At 34.5% G+C, this 8,563-nt stretch overlaps 1 pseudogene; it reads left to right on the top strand.

Annotated features, from left to right (window-relative positions):
- The first annotated feature begins 6,935 nt into the window (after positions 1-6,935).
- On the top strand, positions 6,936-7,318 carry LOC141541356 (trafficking protein particle complex subunit 2-like; annotated as a pseudogene).
- The last annotated feature ends 1,245 nt before the right edge of the window (positions 7,319-8,563 follow it).

Here is an 8,563-nt window from a genome sequence, read left to right as displayed (position 1 = left end):
TATATCCCATTCCTATATTCCAAAGAAAATCAAAGAAAAAGGAAAAGAATCTATACATATAAATATATTTATAGCAGCTTATTTCATAATAATGTAAAATTGGAAAACTAATGGAGTGTTCTTTTAAATAGTAGTTAAACAAATTGTGGAATATGACTGTGATAGGAGTATAATTGTGCCACAAGAAATAATTTCAAAAGAAACAGAAGACTTTTATAAACTCATGCAGAACAAAGGTAATAGAAATAGGAGAATAATTTATCCAGGGATAAAAACATTGCCAAGAAAAAACAACTTTGAAAAACTTTAGAATTCTGATCTCCCAGTGATCAAAAAGAAGTTCTAAGAATAAAGATGAAACATAACATTAAACTCCCAAAAGACATGAATTTAAAAACTGGAAACTGAGTGGATGCCCATCATTTAGAGAATGGCTGAAGAAGTTATGGTACATGAATGGTATGGAATATTATTATTCTATAAGAAAGGATCACCAGGATGATTTCAGAAAGACTTAAAGAAACTTACATGAACTGATGCTAAATGAAGTGAGCAGAACCAAGAGAACATTGTACACAACAACAACAAGATTATATGATGATCAATTCTGATGGATGTAACACTTTTTAACAATGAGGTGATTCAGGCCAGTTCCACTGGTCTTGTGTTGGAGAGAGGCATCTGCAACCAGAGAGAGGACTGTGGAAACTGAGTATGGATTACAACATAGTACTGTTGTTTGTTTGCATTTTGTTTTCTTTCTCATTTTTTCTTTTTTGATTTGATTTTTCCTGTGCAACATGATATTTATGGAAATACATATTAAAAAATTGCACATGTTTAGCATATATTGGATTACTTGCCATCTAGGAGTGAGTGGGAAGAAGGGAGGGAAAAATTTGGAATACATGGTTTTGCAAAGGTGAATGTTGAAAATTATCCATGTATATGTTTTCAAAATAAAAAGCTCTAATAAAAATTTTTTGCCCCAGTTTCCTCATCTGTCAAATTAGCTGGAGAAGGAAATAGCAAAGATGCAAAAAAACCCAAACAAACAAACAAACAAACAAAAACCCTAACATGCATATCCATCATGGCTAATGTGGGAATTTGTTTTGCTGAACTAGGTAGAAATATATCAATTTTTTTAAATGGGGATGGAGGGAAATGGGGAGGAGAAATTAATTTTTAAATGTTCATTACCTAAGAAAAAGACAGATAATTAAAAAATATGAAGAACCCAGAGAAACATATTAAGGCTTGTATAAATTGATGCAAGGTAAAGTAAACAGAACCAGGAAAACAATTTTGACACAAAAATTTAAATGGAAAGAATAAAACAAAAGAAGCCTGAACATGGTATAATTTTATCAACCAAGTTTCACTTCAGAGAAGGGATGAAAAAAATACAGCTCCTTCCCTTCTTTACAGAGATGAAGGACCATGCAGCAAAAACTTACACTTTTTTGATATCTGTTGTTTAGTTTTTCTGAACTAATTTTTCCCCTGTTATAAAAATTATTCATTAGAAAGGATTGCTTACTAGTTGGGAGAGGGGATATATGTGGGAATAAAGGTGATAGGAAGATGAAATATATTGATGGGCATTAATGGATTGCGCTTAGAGCAAGACAGCTTTGCAGATTTGTGAGCAATTCCACAGCCATAGTCTTGGCACCTGTCACCCAATCAGAAGTAACCCAAACAGAATAGAAGGATGATAATTACCAAGGTGACCTTCAGAGTAAAACTCTGGTAGGTTTTTTGCTACTAAAATATTATAATATATTTTGAATGATCATTCATCATAATCCTAAACAGTTTAGTAAATGATGACTGAAAAACAACAGGGTTACAGCACAGTAAAAGCCTGATGGGTGCCAAGAAATGACTATATTAGAGGAAAGAAAGTTGTCACTCATAGCATACTTCACCTTTACATTTTCAGTGCATGACCAAGATACTTCATGCCTTCTTAAAAATGCAAACATAGTAATGTGACAATCACTCATCGTGGCCACTTATTCTAATAGGTTTGTATCACCTAATAGCACAGCTAGATGGTACAGTAGATAGAGTTCCTAGAAATTAGGAAGACCTGAGTTCAAATGTGACCCCAGACGCTTAATAATTCTATAAACCCCTGATTAAATCATCTCACTCTATTTGCCCCAGTTTCCTCATCTGTCAAATTAGCTGGAGAAGGAAATAGCAAACAAGTCCAGTATCTCTGCCAAGAAAAGCCTAAGTGGGGTCATAAAGAGTCAAACACATCTCAAATAGCAATAGTCACTCATTGGTCTAACATCAAGGTAAGATGTCTCTGCAAAGTTTCATCTACACAAACTAAATTATAGCATTTCACTACAAAGCATCACATTGCATCCATATTCTACATCAGTTACATCTCCAGCCACCTTGTCAAAGGGCTCATGGGAATCACTTATCACTATGTGCACATTTCTCTAAGATGACCATAATATCTATTCAAGTAATAAGCTTTTCCAGTCCATCTTAAACCACACTAGTCACTTTCTCTTCTCTCTGTCTTGATCCTTTGATGAACCAATTCAATTCTACACCCAGCTAAACCTCAGATCACTCCCACTATTTGTTGCCTTTGCACCTACACATGTTTCTACTGAATAAAGGTGAAAAAAAAAAAAACCAAACCTCATGCAGGATTTTGACTGGGTCCACTACAAATCTATATTACAGAGCCTCAACAGGGTCTGTACTGCTGTCAGGCAATTTTATTATACCTCTCTTATCAACTCAATATCCCACTCTCCATAGCATATCTTCCAATTTTTTCATCTCTCAAACCTCTCTTTTCTACTGTCCTTCCCCCTACTCTATCTAAGAACCATGCCTCATTTTATAGGTAAAATGGAGTCCATTTGCCATAAAGTCCCTCTTCTCTTTCTCATTTCCTGTCACCCATGTGCCTTCTGCCATTATCTCCTTTTTTTTTGTTTCTGTCTTACATGAAGAATCGTTACTCTTTACCAGGGCTAACTCCTTTACTAGTTCAAGTGATCCCATTTCATTCATCGACTTGATCTCTCTACAGCTTTCGACAATTCAATCACTCTTTCTACCTTGATACTCTCTTCTCTCTAAATTTTCAGGGCACTGCTCTCTACTGGTTTTCCACCCTATCAGCCTGTTCCTTCTCATTCTCCTTTGATGGCTCCTCCAGATCATGCACTATAACCCCTCATTCCTCAGAGTTCTCCCTCTACTACTACTTCTTTTCTCCCTCTATTCTATTTAACTTGGTGATTTCATCAGCTCCCACCGATTTAATTACCATATGATTCTCAAATCTATCTAGCCTGCCCCTTCTCTCTGCTGATCTCTTATTTCACATCTTTAACTGTTTTTCAGATATCAAGAACTGAATATCCAATAATCATCTTAAACTCAATATGTCCTAAACAGAATATCTTTCCTCCTTTTCCTAGTTCACATTTCCTATTACTGTAGAGGGCAACACCATTTTCCCAGTCCCCAAGGCTTGCAATTTAGAAGCGATCCTGTATTCCTCATTTTCTTCACTCTGCCTTTTCCAAACTGTTGCCAAAGTCTATTGATTTTGCTTTTATGACATCTCTAAAATACATCCCCTTTTCTCCTCTGACCATTCTAGTACAGGTCCTTATCATCTCAGAACTGAATTAGTGCAGTAGCCTGTTGGTGAGTCTACTTATCTTAAGACTTTTTCTACTCCAATCATTCTTCATTCTATCACTAAAATAATTTTCTTAAAAGACAGGTCTAATAATATTATCCTCGTGCTCTATAAACTCCAGTGGTTTCCTATTGCCTCTAGGAACAAATAAAAAATCTTCTGGCACTCAGAGCCCTTCATAATCTGCTACTTCCTACCTTTCCTGTCTTCTTAGACCTTATTCCCCACTATTCTTTGATCTAATGAAAATAGTGTTCTGGCTATTCCATGAATAAGACACTCCATCTCTCAGCTCTGGACTTATCTCTAGCTGTCCCCTGTGCCTGAAATGCTCTTTCTTCTCTGTTCTGACTACTGACCTTACTGATTCCCTTTAAATCTCAGCTGAAATCCTACCTTCTATAGGAAGCTTTCTCCAGTGCTTCTTTATTTGTATGCCTTCCCTCTGTTCATTATTTTATATTATTCTATACACATTATGTATTTGTTTGCATATTGTCTCCTCCATTAGACAGAAAGCTCCTTGAAAGGCAGGGACTGTCCTTTTTCTCTTTTTATATCTCCTATGCTTAGAACAATGCCTGGCTAGTGTGTGTTTAACAAATGTTTATGGCTGATTGATTGGTATCTTTGCTCCATCTGATGCTTTTATTTAGGGTACAAATTTGTGACTTCAATAAGAGGCACCATCATGGAAAGAATAAAAACCACACTGCAACTTCTCTTACTAGAGGGGCTGTGTGGAAAAGAAATCTGTTTCTAGGAATTTGGAATTGTACTCTTTGAAGAGAGAAGCAAAGATATGTGATGGCTACATGCTGTGGCCACCTGTTCTGTTGGGAGTATATCATTGAGTGGTGTAACACTAAGGCAGAATGTCCCCTCTTCAAAGAAAAATGTCATCCATAGAAGCTGAATTATATATAGTATTGTTGTTAGTCTTAGCAACAACCCCAGATCAAAGGGCACCAGAAAAGAAAAGGAAGAAACTCAAGATAGTTCTTTATTAATGAACCAAAGGCAAAGTTCATTTCAATTTATCTAGCATCAAGATAGTGACTTAACTTGCACTAAAATTATAAAGTTGTCAAGTATATTTTTCCTCTTATTTTGAAATCACTGTATAAGGTACTATGTTCACTGTTTAGAAACAGAGAAGGAGAAAAGCTAGTTCTAATTTAGTAGATACAACTTTGAGATATTTAGGCATCCTTAGAGCAGGACTTCAAACAGGTAGGTATGCATGCACAAATTGGGATAAACAAAGTGAGTTCCACTTTACACAGAAAATTCACCCTAAGTCTTATGTACTGTTATTGAATATATGAGAACTCAAATTTTCTAATTACATTGAAATAATTTAGTTGTCCACTTTTGTACAAGTAACATTGTAGTTTCCTTTTCTTCAATTCTAGTGTTACTTGAAAATAGTTTCCTAGAAGTCAGGTATTTTACTTAATCAGAAGAGGCTTCCTGTCCTTTTCAAAAAGCAAAGTTTTAAGATTATTTTTTTTTCCTCTTCCCTCCAAGTTATTACTGAAACTAGACTTTTCTGAATTTACATTTGAAGCAAGCAATAGTAAAGGTTTTCGTATAATATCAATGAAATCAATGTCATTCCCCTTTGTCAAGGATAATAAACCTAGGTTCAAGCTACTTTGTGGGTCTACTCCTAAAATAACAGGTCATGAGCCCCAACAATTTTAAACATTTCACAGAGAGCCACTAGACATATTAGCGTCATAATTTTAGAACACCATCCTCTAAAACCTGGAGTACATTCTCTCTACAACATAAAGAGTAAGCAAGTATAAAGAGCAAGCCTAACAGCAGACCCCTGATGCCTTCTTACAACATCCTGGTATCACTCCTTTCTGGACACAGTGAATATACACTCCTTTTGAGCAGGAACTATGCTGCATTTTTGTTTGTATCACCAGCACTTAGCACAGGATTTTGCCTGTACTAAAGTACTTAAGTGCTTTTTCATTTATTCATTCATTCATTTCACTGTTTCTCTGATTTGTTTTACTAATTGGGCATAGTCTCCTTTATCTCAGGCATCAGTTTCACATGAAGTCCTTGAGTACAGGACTGCCAACAGAAAATCAGAAACCTCCCTACTTTTCTTCCCTTCAAGTCTCAGCAACAGCCCCTGCTCTGGGTGATCAAATGGGATCACATTTGTAAAGTGTGTAAATTTGTAAAGCACTTAACACAGTGCTTGTACTTAGGAATTGATTACTTAATAAATGCATATTTCCCTACTCTCTTCCCCAACTAAACTTTCTCTCTTCCAACCAGTTATCTAGGAGTTGGTCCCACCATCCTATTTATATCAAGAAAAAGTCAATTATTTCAGTCATTCATCATTCACATTCCTTGGTCTTTTCCCATGTGGGCCACATCAATAAAAACTAAATTTTAAAGTTGCCAGGCAGAAGTTAGTACTTAGCTAATGTATTCACCATATATTTAACATGGCTGGAATCAACTCCATTTGTCTTTTTCAGAGACCTTTACCAGCTCAGGATCAGAAGTAAAAAAGATAATTATAGGATCATGAAGGATTTAGGATTTATCAGGAATATAAGGTAAAAGGATGAAAACTACTATAGTGGTGACTATTCAATCATTATAATTAGCACATCCTGGAACAAAGACTGGCTTTAGGGGTAAAATGAAGTCAGAATGGTGGTGATGGACTTGGAGAATAGAGTGTGGTAACTCAGTGATGATCATTCATCAAAAACATTTGATGCCAAAGATCCCAGTAAAGATAAACAGTAGGTTTAATGTGAGGGAAGGACTGGGAAAGGTGGAAGGAAAGGAAATTGTTGCCAGAACCTTTAAGATGGTATACTTCTTGAGAAGATGAGACTATGCCAGTGTGTGACTAAAATGTGGTATACTGTGTAATCATATCATTGAGAGCCCACCTTATCCCTCATAATATAATATTTAAAAGCGGCTTCTCAGCAAAGATTACAAACTCCTATTTTAAGATAAATATAATAAAAATGTGCCGGGAATAATGAGGGGCCCTGTCTTCCTTTCCCAGTGTTCACCAAACAGATTGTACAGTCTGCCTTGATTTAATTGCTTGAGTGATCAGTGAATTATAGGACTATGCCACCAAACTGCCTATTTCCTGTTATAAGAAAACACTGAGCTGAGTAAAGTTGGCTGCTAAGGTTAATGTAGGTGCTACATCCTACCAACAGGACCTACACCGAAGATGATGTCTGGAAGCTTCTACTTTGTAATTTTAGGCTATCCTGATAATTCCGTTTTTTAAATGGAATTTTTATCAGCTAGAAAAGTGAAATCTAAGAATAATCATAGTTATCTGGACCACTTCATAGTTAATACCATGCCTCTGAAAACTGTGGACAAATTAATTCAATGAGTGGTTGTTTCTGCTTTTATTACTGAAAGCCATGTAAGATTTATTATACTTCATAATGTAAGACAATAAGATGGAATAAAGAATTTTTTAGTGATATATATGAGTTATATATAAAATTTTCAATGAACCCACTTTATGAGCCAAATTCATCCATTTAGTCATGTGCATTTGACAGAAAAGTTCAATTTCTTAGAAAGAAACAACTTTTTAGCTGAATACCAAAAACTTAAATATGTGATATCATAGTATACATTATAAGTAATTAAGCACTAACCAAGTCTACTGTGTCAAGTTTTGGCTTTCTAAGCTTCTGTAAATTAACCTTCTTTATATAATTAGATAATAAGACATCTTTAGTTGTCATTATTGCAGATGATCCAATCAGAACAATTTATACTTTTGAAAAATATTGTATTTATGAAAATTCTTTATTTTTGCTTTTAAAATTGTTTAGAAAATTCTACTTTTACTACTTTAATTCAATCTTCATAATTAAACTGTGAATTAGGCAAACATCATACTGTTGATTTGGTTAGTAGATCTTACATTGCAATATAAAAATTGGCCCACAATAGGAAATAAAATGTACAGCATACACATGGATTTATCATTTTTAAATATAGGCAATATTCCTAGTGTCAAAGAAAAAAAATTTTTGTCAACTTTTGTACTAAATCTTTCTCTGAGAGCATCAAGTATCAAGTCTGGCAATAGTACCAAAAAGTCAGAAAACTTAGAGCACCAATGGAAAACTTTACCTATAAATGAAATGAAGTGGTTGCTGAGACCAACAGTTAAGTATATAAACAGGACACTTTTGCATAATCTTTTATCATTGTTATGTATTTGGAATTTTGAGGATGTTTTCTTTTCTCAATAAGAGGAATAAAAATGATAACTGCATTTCCTCTTGATAAATTAGTTTCATACTTTTATAAAGATATTTGAGCTATATTTTACATATTTACATATTATAGCTTTCAAGAATAACCTGAATTAAATTAAAGTTTGGCAATATGATAAGCCTATAGACTATGACAAGGAAAGTTGCCTGGGATTTTTTGCATTGTAAAAAGAGTGAAATTTTATTCTATAAAATATGCATTATGTTTTTTAATGCATGACATGATCATAACGAAATAGTTACTGGAAAAACTACAAATGTCTAGAAAAGCATTATTGAAATGAATATAATAAAAGGGAACTTTTAAGCAAAAACAAACAAACAGTGTGTTTAGATCACCTCCTTGGAGAAGGTAGAATGAGTAAGGCTGATCCTTGAACCTTTCATATCCAGATTGACACTCCTGAGTTATTCAGCAGAATAGAACTGTTGACTTAAAGGAATCATTGAACCCTAGAAATAGAAATCTGAGGAACAGAAGAAAACTGAACTCTCAAGCTTCCAGCTTCAAATTTAGTCATCTCCTTCTCCAGAGTCACTTCAAACACAATAACTG

Source organism: Sminthopsis crassicaudata, chromosome 4, assembly GCF_048593235.1.
Source record: "Sminthopsis crassicaudata isolate SCR6 chromosome 4, ASM4859323v1, whole genome shotgun sequence".
NCBI lineage: Eukaryota > Metazoa > Chordata > Mammalia > Dasyuromorphia > Dasyuridae > Sminthopsis > Sminthopsis crassicaudata.
The sequence above is the reverse complement of the archived record's forward strand: the minus strand, read 5'-3'. Positions and strand labels throughout refer to the sequence as shown.